At 39.3% G+C, this 8927-nt stretch overlaps 1 protein-coding gene across 1 annotated transcript in view; it reads right to left on the bottom strand.

Annotated features, from left to right (window-relative positions):
* EPS15 (epidermal growth factor receptor pathway substrate 15) overlaps window positions 1–8927 on the bottom strand; it is a 166378-nt gene that overhangs the window by 146559 nt on the left and 10892 nt on the right. The gene's annotated exons all lie outside the window — the stretch shown is intronic.

The raw sequence follows: 8927 nt of genomic DNA, 5'->3' as shown, positions 1-8927 counted from the left end.
AAAATAAAATAATTATTAATTTGGACACATGGAATATTTTTAAAACTAGGCTATAAATCAACTAAGTAAATTTACAATTTGTAGAATACACTTTCCTCTCCTAATAGCCTCATAATTAGCACCTAAAAATATTCAATTTTTAAATACTTTAAATATTTACCAATATTTATGTCAATTATACAGTTATTTTTAAAAACAATGTTTTATAAAGTTTTCCTTATGAGAGTTTTTTTGGTAAGGTTATAGTAAAACAAGTCTTGTCCACTTTAATCTACAAACATTGGCACTATTAAAATTCCTGTGCCGAGGAAGAAATTAGTCATAAAAAGCTGTGAGGGTATAAAGGAGAAAGAAAATCTGCCAAGCACAGAGACAAACCAGGACATTTCAAACAAGTATGGCTTAAAGTAGAGTCAAAAGAGTTACATTTTTGAACTGTTCTAAAGTTCCAGATGGTCCAGAATCCACCCCCAGATATTACAAGGCCCTGCATAAAAGTGTGCCAAGAAACAAAATAAAACAAAACAAAACATGGAACAGAATGTAGAGAACAGAGTGAGAATGAAAGCAACACAGAATACAGAGAATGAAAATTGCAGACAAACTGAAATATTGCATTTCATTCTCCTTCAAGCTCACAACTTTAAATGTCAATGTCCTCTGTTAAGTGAACTTTCATAAACTATAAATAGCCTTTACAACCAAACACATTCATCCTTTTTTTTTTTTTAGACAGAGTTTCATTTTGTCACCCTCGGTAGAGTGCAGGGGTATCATAGCTCATAGCAACCTCAATCTCTTGGGCTCAAGCGAGCCTCTTACCTCAGCCTCCCAAGTAGCTGGGACTATAGGCACCCACCACAATGCCTGGCTATTTTTAGAGGCAGGAGTCTTACTCTAGCTTAGGCTGGTCTTGAATCCGTGAGCTCAGGCGATCTACCTGCCTCAGCTTCCTTTTTCGTTTTGAGACAGAGTCTCACTTTGTCACCCTCCCTTGGTAGAGTGGTAGGGCAACTCACAGCTCACAGCAACTTCAAACTGTTGGGCTCAAGTGATTCTCTTGCCTCAGCTTCCCAAGTAGTTGGGACTACAGGTGCTCACCACAATGCCCAGATATTTTTAGAGACTGGGTCTTGCTGTTGCACAGGCTGGTCTGGAAACTGTGAGCTTGGGGCAATCCACCTGCCTGGGCCTTCCAGAGTTGCTAGGATTACAGGCGTGAGCCATGGCCTCCCAGAGTGCTAGGATTATAGGTGTGAGCCATGGAGCCAGGCCTTCAAATACATTCATCTTAATTCCTTCAAAATAATATTTTTTATTATTATTCTTGAGCTAATTATTATTGTTGTTTGCTTTGCTATTCAAGATCTTAAAAATATAGACCAGATATGGTGGTTTATGCCTATAATCCTAGCACTCTGAGAGGCCAAGATAGGAAGATCACTTGAGGTCAGGAGTTCAAGACTAGCATAAGCAAGAAAAGAACTCTTCACTACCAAAAATAGAAAAATTAGCTGGGCATTGTGGCAGTCTGAGGCAGAACGATGGCTTGAACCCAGGAGTTTGAGGTTGCTATGAGCTAGGTTGACACCACACCACTTACAGCCTGAGCAACAGAGTGAGACTCTGTCTCAAAAAAAAACAAAAACAAAAACAAAACCTTAAGAATATAAACTAAAAGATGACTCAGTTTTGGTTTTCAAACTCAAAAGTATATGTAAAAATAACTCAGTTATATAGTTAAGTATAGGCTGTCCCTGATTTGACTTACATACAACTCACATTTAAAGTCTCCGGGTTACAAACATTGAACTGATGTGACTTGCACTTACAAATGGAGGCTATTACAGGGTCATAGGTAAATGGACCTGTTCCAAATTACATACAAATTCAAAATAAGAACAAACCTACAGAGCCTATCTGCTTCATAACCTGGGGGCTGCCTGTACCATATTTACCTCTACAGAAAAGAATTCAGCAAAAAGTTATTTGCAACAGCATTAATTGTAATTGATATATGTATGTATAAAATATCTATACCACATAACGGCTTAAATAAGTAAACTATTAAGTGCCAATCAATTAATATATCCCAAAGACTGGCATTAAAAATATGCTTGTGAAGACCACACAGGAAACATCTACAATGTTAAATTGAAGAGAACAGAATACAAAATTATACATATATATATGTAGATGTGTGTATAAGAAGACTACAACCATGTTCAAAAAAAGTGGGCCAGGCACAGTAGCTCATGCCTGCAATCCTAGCACTCCAGGAGAAGGCAGGTAGATTGCTTGAACTCCAGAGTTCAAGACCATCCTGAGCAAGAGTGAAACCTGTCTCTACTAAAAAGAGAAAAAACAGCTGGGTGTTGCCATGGGCTTCTATAGTCCCAGCTACTTGGGAGGCTGAAACAAGAGGATCACTTGAGCCCAAGTTTCAGGATGCTGTTAACTACGACACCACAGCACTCTACACGGGACAGAGTAAGACTATCTCAAAAAAAGGGAAAAAATTAAAATTTAAAGAATGATGTGGATGCTGATCCATCTTCTTGCTATTTTTCTACATGTTCCAAGTTTTCTTTAGTGAGTGAAGAATATGGGAAATAAAAACATTTAAACAAATATTTATATGAATTCTGCACATAAGTATCAATAATAGTAAAAGCAATTCTATTTACTGAACATCTCCTATATCCCAACAATGTCTATATGCCATACATATGCAAAAGAAAGCTTAAAGTTTAAGTAATTTGGAGCTGAGCAGGGTGGCTCACTCCTGTAATCCTAGCACTCTGGGAGGCCAAGGTGAGTGGATTGCTTAAGCTCAGTTCAAGACCAGCCTGAACAAGAGTGAGATCACCCCATCTCTAAAACTAGCAGGGTGTTGTGGTGGGCGCCTGTAGTCCTAGCTACTTGGGAGGCTGAGGCAAGAGGATCACTTGAGTCCAAGAGTTTGAGGTTGCTGTGAGCTGTGACATCATGGTGAAAAAATGGTCTGTCTACCAAGGGTGAAAAAATGAGATTCTGTCTCAAAAAAATAAAGAAAAAAAATGAAAGTTTTAAGTATTTTGTCACAGTACCCAAAAAAAGTACAAATGGAAAAGGCAGAATTCAAATCCATGTTTGTTTTAAAATACATCCCACTTCACACTATGAAACTTCTATCAGTATCACTGGAATGAGAATACTGACAACACTGCTAAAACAATAAATACATAAAATATGTTACATACTATTTTGGAGTAGGTCATAAATCTTTTGACATCTATCCTTGAATTCCCTTCCTAATCTCAGATGATCAAAGTTAGAAATTCTTGCTTTGTCGACGGCCATACCACCCTGAACGCACCCGATTTCTTCTAATCTTGGAAGCTAAGCAGGGTCGGGCTTGGTTAGTACTTGGATGGGAGAAATGCTTGCTTTATCACAAAGAGAAAAAAAATAATAAATCAAAGGTAATACTTTTGTTATACCTTTGTTATACCCCATAATGTGCACCCTATACACCAAAACATAATTTTTCTTGAATCAAATGTTCCTATAGTTTTATGTTGTCCTATTAATTATAACTTAAATGGCATCTAAGCTATCAATACTGGATACTGTAAAACTACTAAAACATTAAAAACTAAATTATTGCCAAAGTTCCATCATAATCACAGAATACTCCCAAAGCACCCCAATGCCTTATTTCTATCATCTTTAATCATAGTACTTAATCACACAAGAAAGTCTGTGTTTTTCTCCCTAAAAAACTAAAATTCCAGAGTGAGTATCATGGTGTTACTGTTTTTGTATATCCAGGGCCCACCCTGGTAGAGACATGCATGAGGCATTCAGTAAATGTGTTCTAAAATAAAACAATCAACCAGCAACACTTGGAAGCACCTTTAACACATACAGGTTTCATATTTTTAATACATGCATAATGATATATCTGTGTTGTACCAATAGAATAAAAAGATGGAATGAAGTTATCAACAGTCCTTCGTATCAGTGATCTATCAAAATCCGAATTGAGTATAACATTTTGTAAGAATTAAAAGCTCTAAAAATAACTAAAATCTATCAATTAATCTAAGTAATCCTAACTTCAAAGCCTAAAATCTCTCATTTTATGGTAGTGCTCAAAAATGTTTATATCTGAATCATCAGAAATCTTTAGAATTAATGGTTCCAGGTTTATTGGAAGACAACAGTTTCTTAGGGTGTTTCTCTCTGATACATGCTCTCATTAGCCATAAAACACTGAAGGAACTCCAAGCCCAAATAATCACGTCCAAGAGAATATTAGCTTAAACATAAATATGATGTATACTAACTAAGCTAGACAAGCTTACGTTTTCATAAGCAATAAACTTAGAGGCTGCACAATATACAACTACCTTCTATGTCACCAAAAATCCTCCACTTATAATGTGTGACAACACTTTTAGAGATGTGGTCTATGCAGTAAATTGATTTCACAGCTCGGTACCTGTGGCTCAAGTGGCTAAGGCACCAGCCACACACACCTAAGGTGGCGGGTTCAAATCCAGCCCAGGCCTGCCAAAACAACAATGATGGCTGCAACCAAAAAACAGCTGGGCATTGTGGCGGGTGCCTGTGGTCCCAGATACTTGGGAGGCTGAGGCAGGAGACTGCACTGTGATACCACGGCACTCTACCCAGGGCGACAGCTTGAGGCTCTGTCTCAAAAAAAAAAAAAAAATTGATTTCACATGAGATACTATGTGAAACCAGTTATAACCAAAGAATGACAGCATAATTAGGTTTGTCACACCATTCTTCCCTTAAAAATACTCATTAAATTAATATCTGAGTTGTTTAGATGAATGGGTTATAATGCTTGGTCTACCATTTAGCATCATTTGACCCTGAACAAATTACTTCACTTCTGTTTCAGTTTTCTCTTTTTGTAAAACAGGAATATGAGGATCATTATTTGTACATCCATAACACAATTTGTAAAGGTTATTAAAAGGTTCAAAAGGTCGTCAGTACCTGACACATAAGTGCTCAGTAAGTACCAATTACTGCTATTATCCCAATATCAACCTCTTTGTCACAGCTGCCCACATACCTACACACAATAACAATCTGAATAATTTGTTGTCTTTACATAACAATAGAAGAATGTAATATAACATTCATTTTCATCCCGAAATTTGACTGAAATATTGTCAATGACTGTTTATAGAAAGAGCATAGCAAATACGAAGAACACGTGTGTGGGTTCAAATCTCAATTCAAATTTCTACCATTTACAATACAACCCTGAGCAAATAATACAGATTAATTCCTACTTATAGAAAAGTTATGAAAAAATAAAAGGAAATAAGGCCAGGTGCAGTGGCTCAAGTCTGTAATCCTAGCACTCTGGGAGGCACAGGCAGGTGGATTGCCTGAGCTCATAGGTTTGAGACCAGCCTGAGCCAGAGCAAGACCCTGTCTCTAAAAATAGCCAGGTGTTGTGGCAGGTGCCTATAATCCCAGCTACTCAGGAGGCTGAGACAAGAGAAGCACTTGAGTCCAAGAGCGCGAGGTTGCTGTGAGCAACGACATCATAGCACTCAACAGAGGGTGACATAGTGCAAATGTCTCCAAAAAATAAATAAATAAAATGAAATAATATATGTAAATTACTAGAAAGTACTTAGTGTTTGTTAAGAGTTCAAAGACTATTAATCCTCTTCCTTCTCAACAGTAGCATAAGAATGTTCTCCTTCTATGATCTTTGCATCAATACTTAGTCCACTAGATGGAATTATCCCACAACTAAACAAGAAGACCACATGAAGAAAAGCAGAGAAATCACAAGTAAATTTCCAGGTTGTCCTACCATTTTTATGTAAGCTGTCAAATTTATTAGCAAAAGTTCTTTTTCATCTCTACCACATATATTCTTTTCTCTCCTTTCCCATTTTTTCTTTAAGAGACAGAGTCTCATTTTGCCATCCAAGCAGGAGTGTGGTGCTTTGATTATGGCTCACTCTAACCTCAAACTCCTAAGCCAAAGCTCTCCTCCCACCTCAGCCTCCTGAGTAGCTAAACTAAATGCACATACCACCACACCTGGTTATTTTTTTCTAATTTTTTGTAGAGACGAGGTCTTGTTATGTTGCCCAGCCTGGTCTCAAACTCCCAGCTGCATGCAATCCTCCCACCTTGGCCTCCCAAAGTCCTGGGATTACACACATGCAGCCTCACTTTAAGTTTTTAAGCTCAACATCTATAGACAATAAGTCATTCCTGGTTCATGGCAAGTTTTAGGAATAAAAATATGAAGATAAACTATTCCTCTTGACCCTTGATCTCTACCCCTAAAAAGCACATACCTCTTTATCTCCTATATATCCTAGTGGATGACCAAAAGTATATATATAAACCAGTGATTCTTGATCAAAGCGATGTTATCCCCCAAGAAATATCTGAGCATATCTGGAGATATTTTTTATTGTCTTGACTAGAGAGGATACTACCAGCATCTCACAAATCAGAATACTCCAAAACTGCAGTCCCCAACTGAAAGCACATGTGGTGAGAATAAGATGGAGTCAGTCAGGCTAGTGCCAACATGACACAGCTGATCTGGTAGGTTTAGGTCCCAAGTGACTTTTACCTCCTATCTCCCATTCTTATTTTTTTGGTAAATTTTCTCCTTCCCTAAAGATGCCTATCTTGAGTAGTTTGGATGGATAGATTTAGGAAATTAACTTCTGAATTGGAATGTCATAATTGGTCCCTGAATTATGCTGATTATTATTTAAAATAAGGGTTAATGTGGTCTTTGTTTTTAACTTTTACATATAAAATGGTGATTTTGGGGTGGAGCCTGTGGTTCAGTTAGTAGGGCGCCAGTCCCATATACCAAGGGTGAAGCATTCAAAGCTGGCCCCGGCCAAACTGCAACAACAACAACAAAAAATAGCTGGGCATTGTGGCAGTTACCTGTAGTCCCAGCTACTTGGGAGGCGGAGGCAAGAGAATCGTCTAAGCCTAAGGGCAGGATGTTGCTGTGAGCTGTGATGCCACTGCACTCTACCGAAGGCAACAAAAGTGAGACTTCATCTGTTTAAAAAAAAAAAAGGGCGGGGGATTTGTGGAAATGGAAGAATAGAATAGTCTTAGAAAAACTACTGCCAGGCAGAGCCTATGGCTCAGTGAGTAGGGCACTGGCCCCATATACCTAGGGTGGTGGGTTCCCTGCAGCCCTGGCCAAACTGCAAAAACAAAAAATAGCCAGGCATTGTGGTGGGCGACTGTAGTCCCAGCTACTCAGGAGGCTGAGGGAAGAGAATCGCCTAAGCCCACAAGTTGGAGGTTGCTGTGAGTTGTGATGCCACAGCACTCTACTCAGGGTGACAAAGTGAGACTCTGTCGCTAAAAAAAAAAAAGCTACTGTCACTATTCTCTAGAATCACCAGCCTTCTGATAGTTTGGTGGACCTATATCCCTGTCTCTGCATACTGGCTGACAGTGACAGGCAGCTGGACCCTCTTCATCCATAACACAACCACCCACCCCCACCCTGGCCACAGACCAGTAGTTATCTGTGGCCTATTAGGAATTAGGCCGCACAGTAGGAGGTGAATAGCAGGCCAATGAGCAAAGCTCCATTTGCTCTTCACTCATGTCATGGTCTGAGCTCCACCTCCGGTCAGATCAATAGCATTATTAAATTCTCACAGAAACACGAACCCTGCTGTAAACTGTGCCCGCGAGGCATCAAGGTTGTACACTTCTTATGAGAATTTAATGCCTTATGATCTGAGGTGGAGCAGAGGCAATGATGATGCTAGGGCTGGGGAGAGGCTGCAAATACAGATTATAATTAGCAGAGAGGTTTGACTGCAGAGACCCTAATAAATCAATCGTTTTCAGACTCAATCAAAACAATTCCCCCCACTCCATCAGTGGAAAAACTATCTTCCATGAAACCAGTCCCTGGTGCCAAAAAGGCTGGGGACTGCTGCCACAAAACATCCTACAATACATAGGGCAGCCTCCCACAACAAAGAATTATCCAGCCCAAAATGTCAAAGTGCCAAGGTTCAGAAACCATGATCTAAAAAAATATAAAGGCTTGGCTCGGCACCTGTAGCACAGGGGTTACAGTGCTGGCCACGCACACTGAGGCTGGCAGGTTCAAACCTGGCCCAGGCCAGCTAAACAACAATGACAACTGCAACAAAAAAATAGCCGGGGGTTGTAGCAGGCGCCTATAGTCCCAGCTACTGGGGAGGCTAAGGCAAGAGAAGCACTTAAATCCAAGAGTTGGAGGTTGCTGTGAACTGTGACGCCACAGCACTCTACCCAGGGCGACAGGGTAAGACTCTGTCTCAAAAATAATACTAATAATAATAATAATATAAAGTACAGTAATATATAAGATTCAAAAAAAATTTTTAAAAAACCAAGTATGTTCTTGTTCCAATGTCCTTGGCCAAATTTGCCTTTTTATTGCAACTATAACAAGTAATAAGCAGCTTGATTATTTCAGGTGGGAAACTCTTGATACCATTTAATTCCCATTATAAAAATCTCCAGTTTAAAGAGCAATGAAGTTAAGTCTTACTTTTGTTTACTGTATTTTTACCACATAAATCCAAGTTTTAAAACAGCACCTTAGGGGCGGTGCCTGTGGCTCAGTGCACCAAAGGTGGCGGGTTCAAACCCGATCCTGGCCAAATTGCAACAAAAAAATAGCTGGGCTTTGTGGGGAGCGCCTGTAGTCCCAGCTACTCAGGAGGCTGAGGCAAGAGAGTCACCTAAGCCCAGAAGTAGGAGGTTGCTGTGAGCTATATAAGGCCACAGCATTCTACCCAGGGTGATAAACTAAGACTCTGTCTCTACCAAAAAAAAAAAAAACAGCACCTTGGCATTAGCTTTTTGTAAAAAACAAACCTTGGGTTGGG

The sequence above is a fragment of the Otolemur garnettii genome, unplaced genomic scaffold, assembly GCF_000181295.1.
Source record: "Otolemur garnettii isolate 467f Iridium unplaced genomic scaffold, OtoGar3 scaffold00159, whole genome shotgun sequence".
NCBI lineage: Eukaryota > Metazoa > Chordata > Mammalia > Primates > Galagidae > Otolemur > Otolemur garnettii.
The sequence above is the reverse complement of the archived record's forward strand: the minus strand, read 5'-3'. Positions and strand labels throughout refer to the sequence as shown.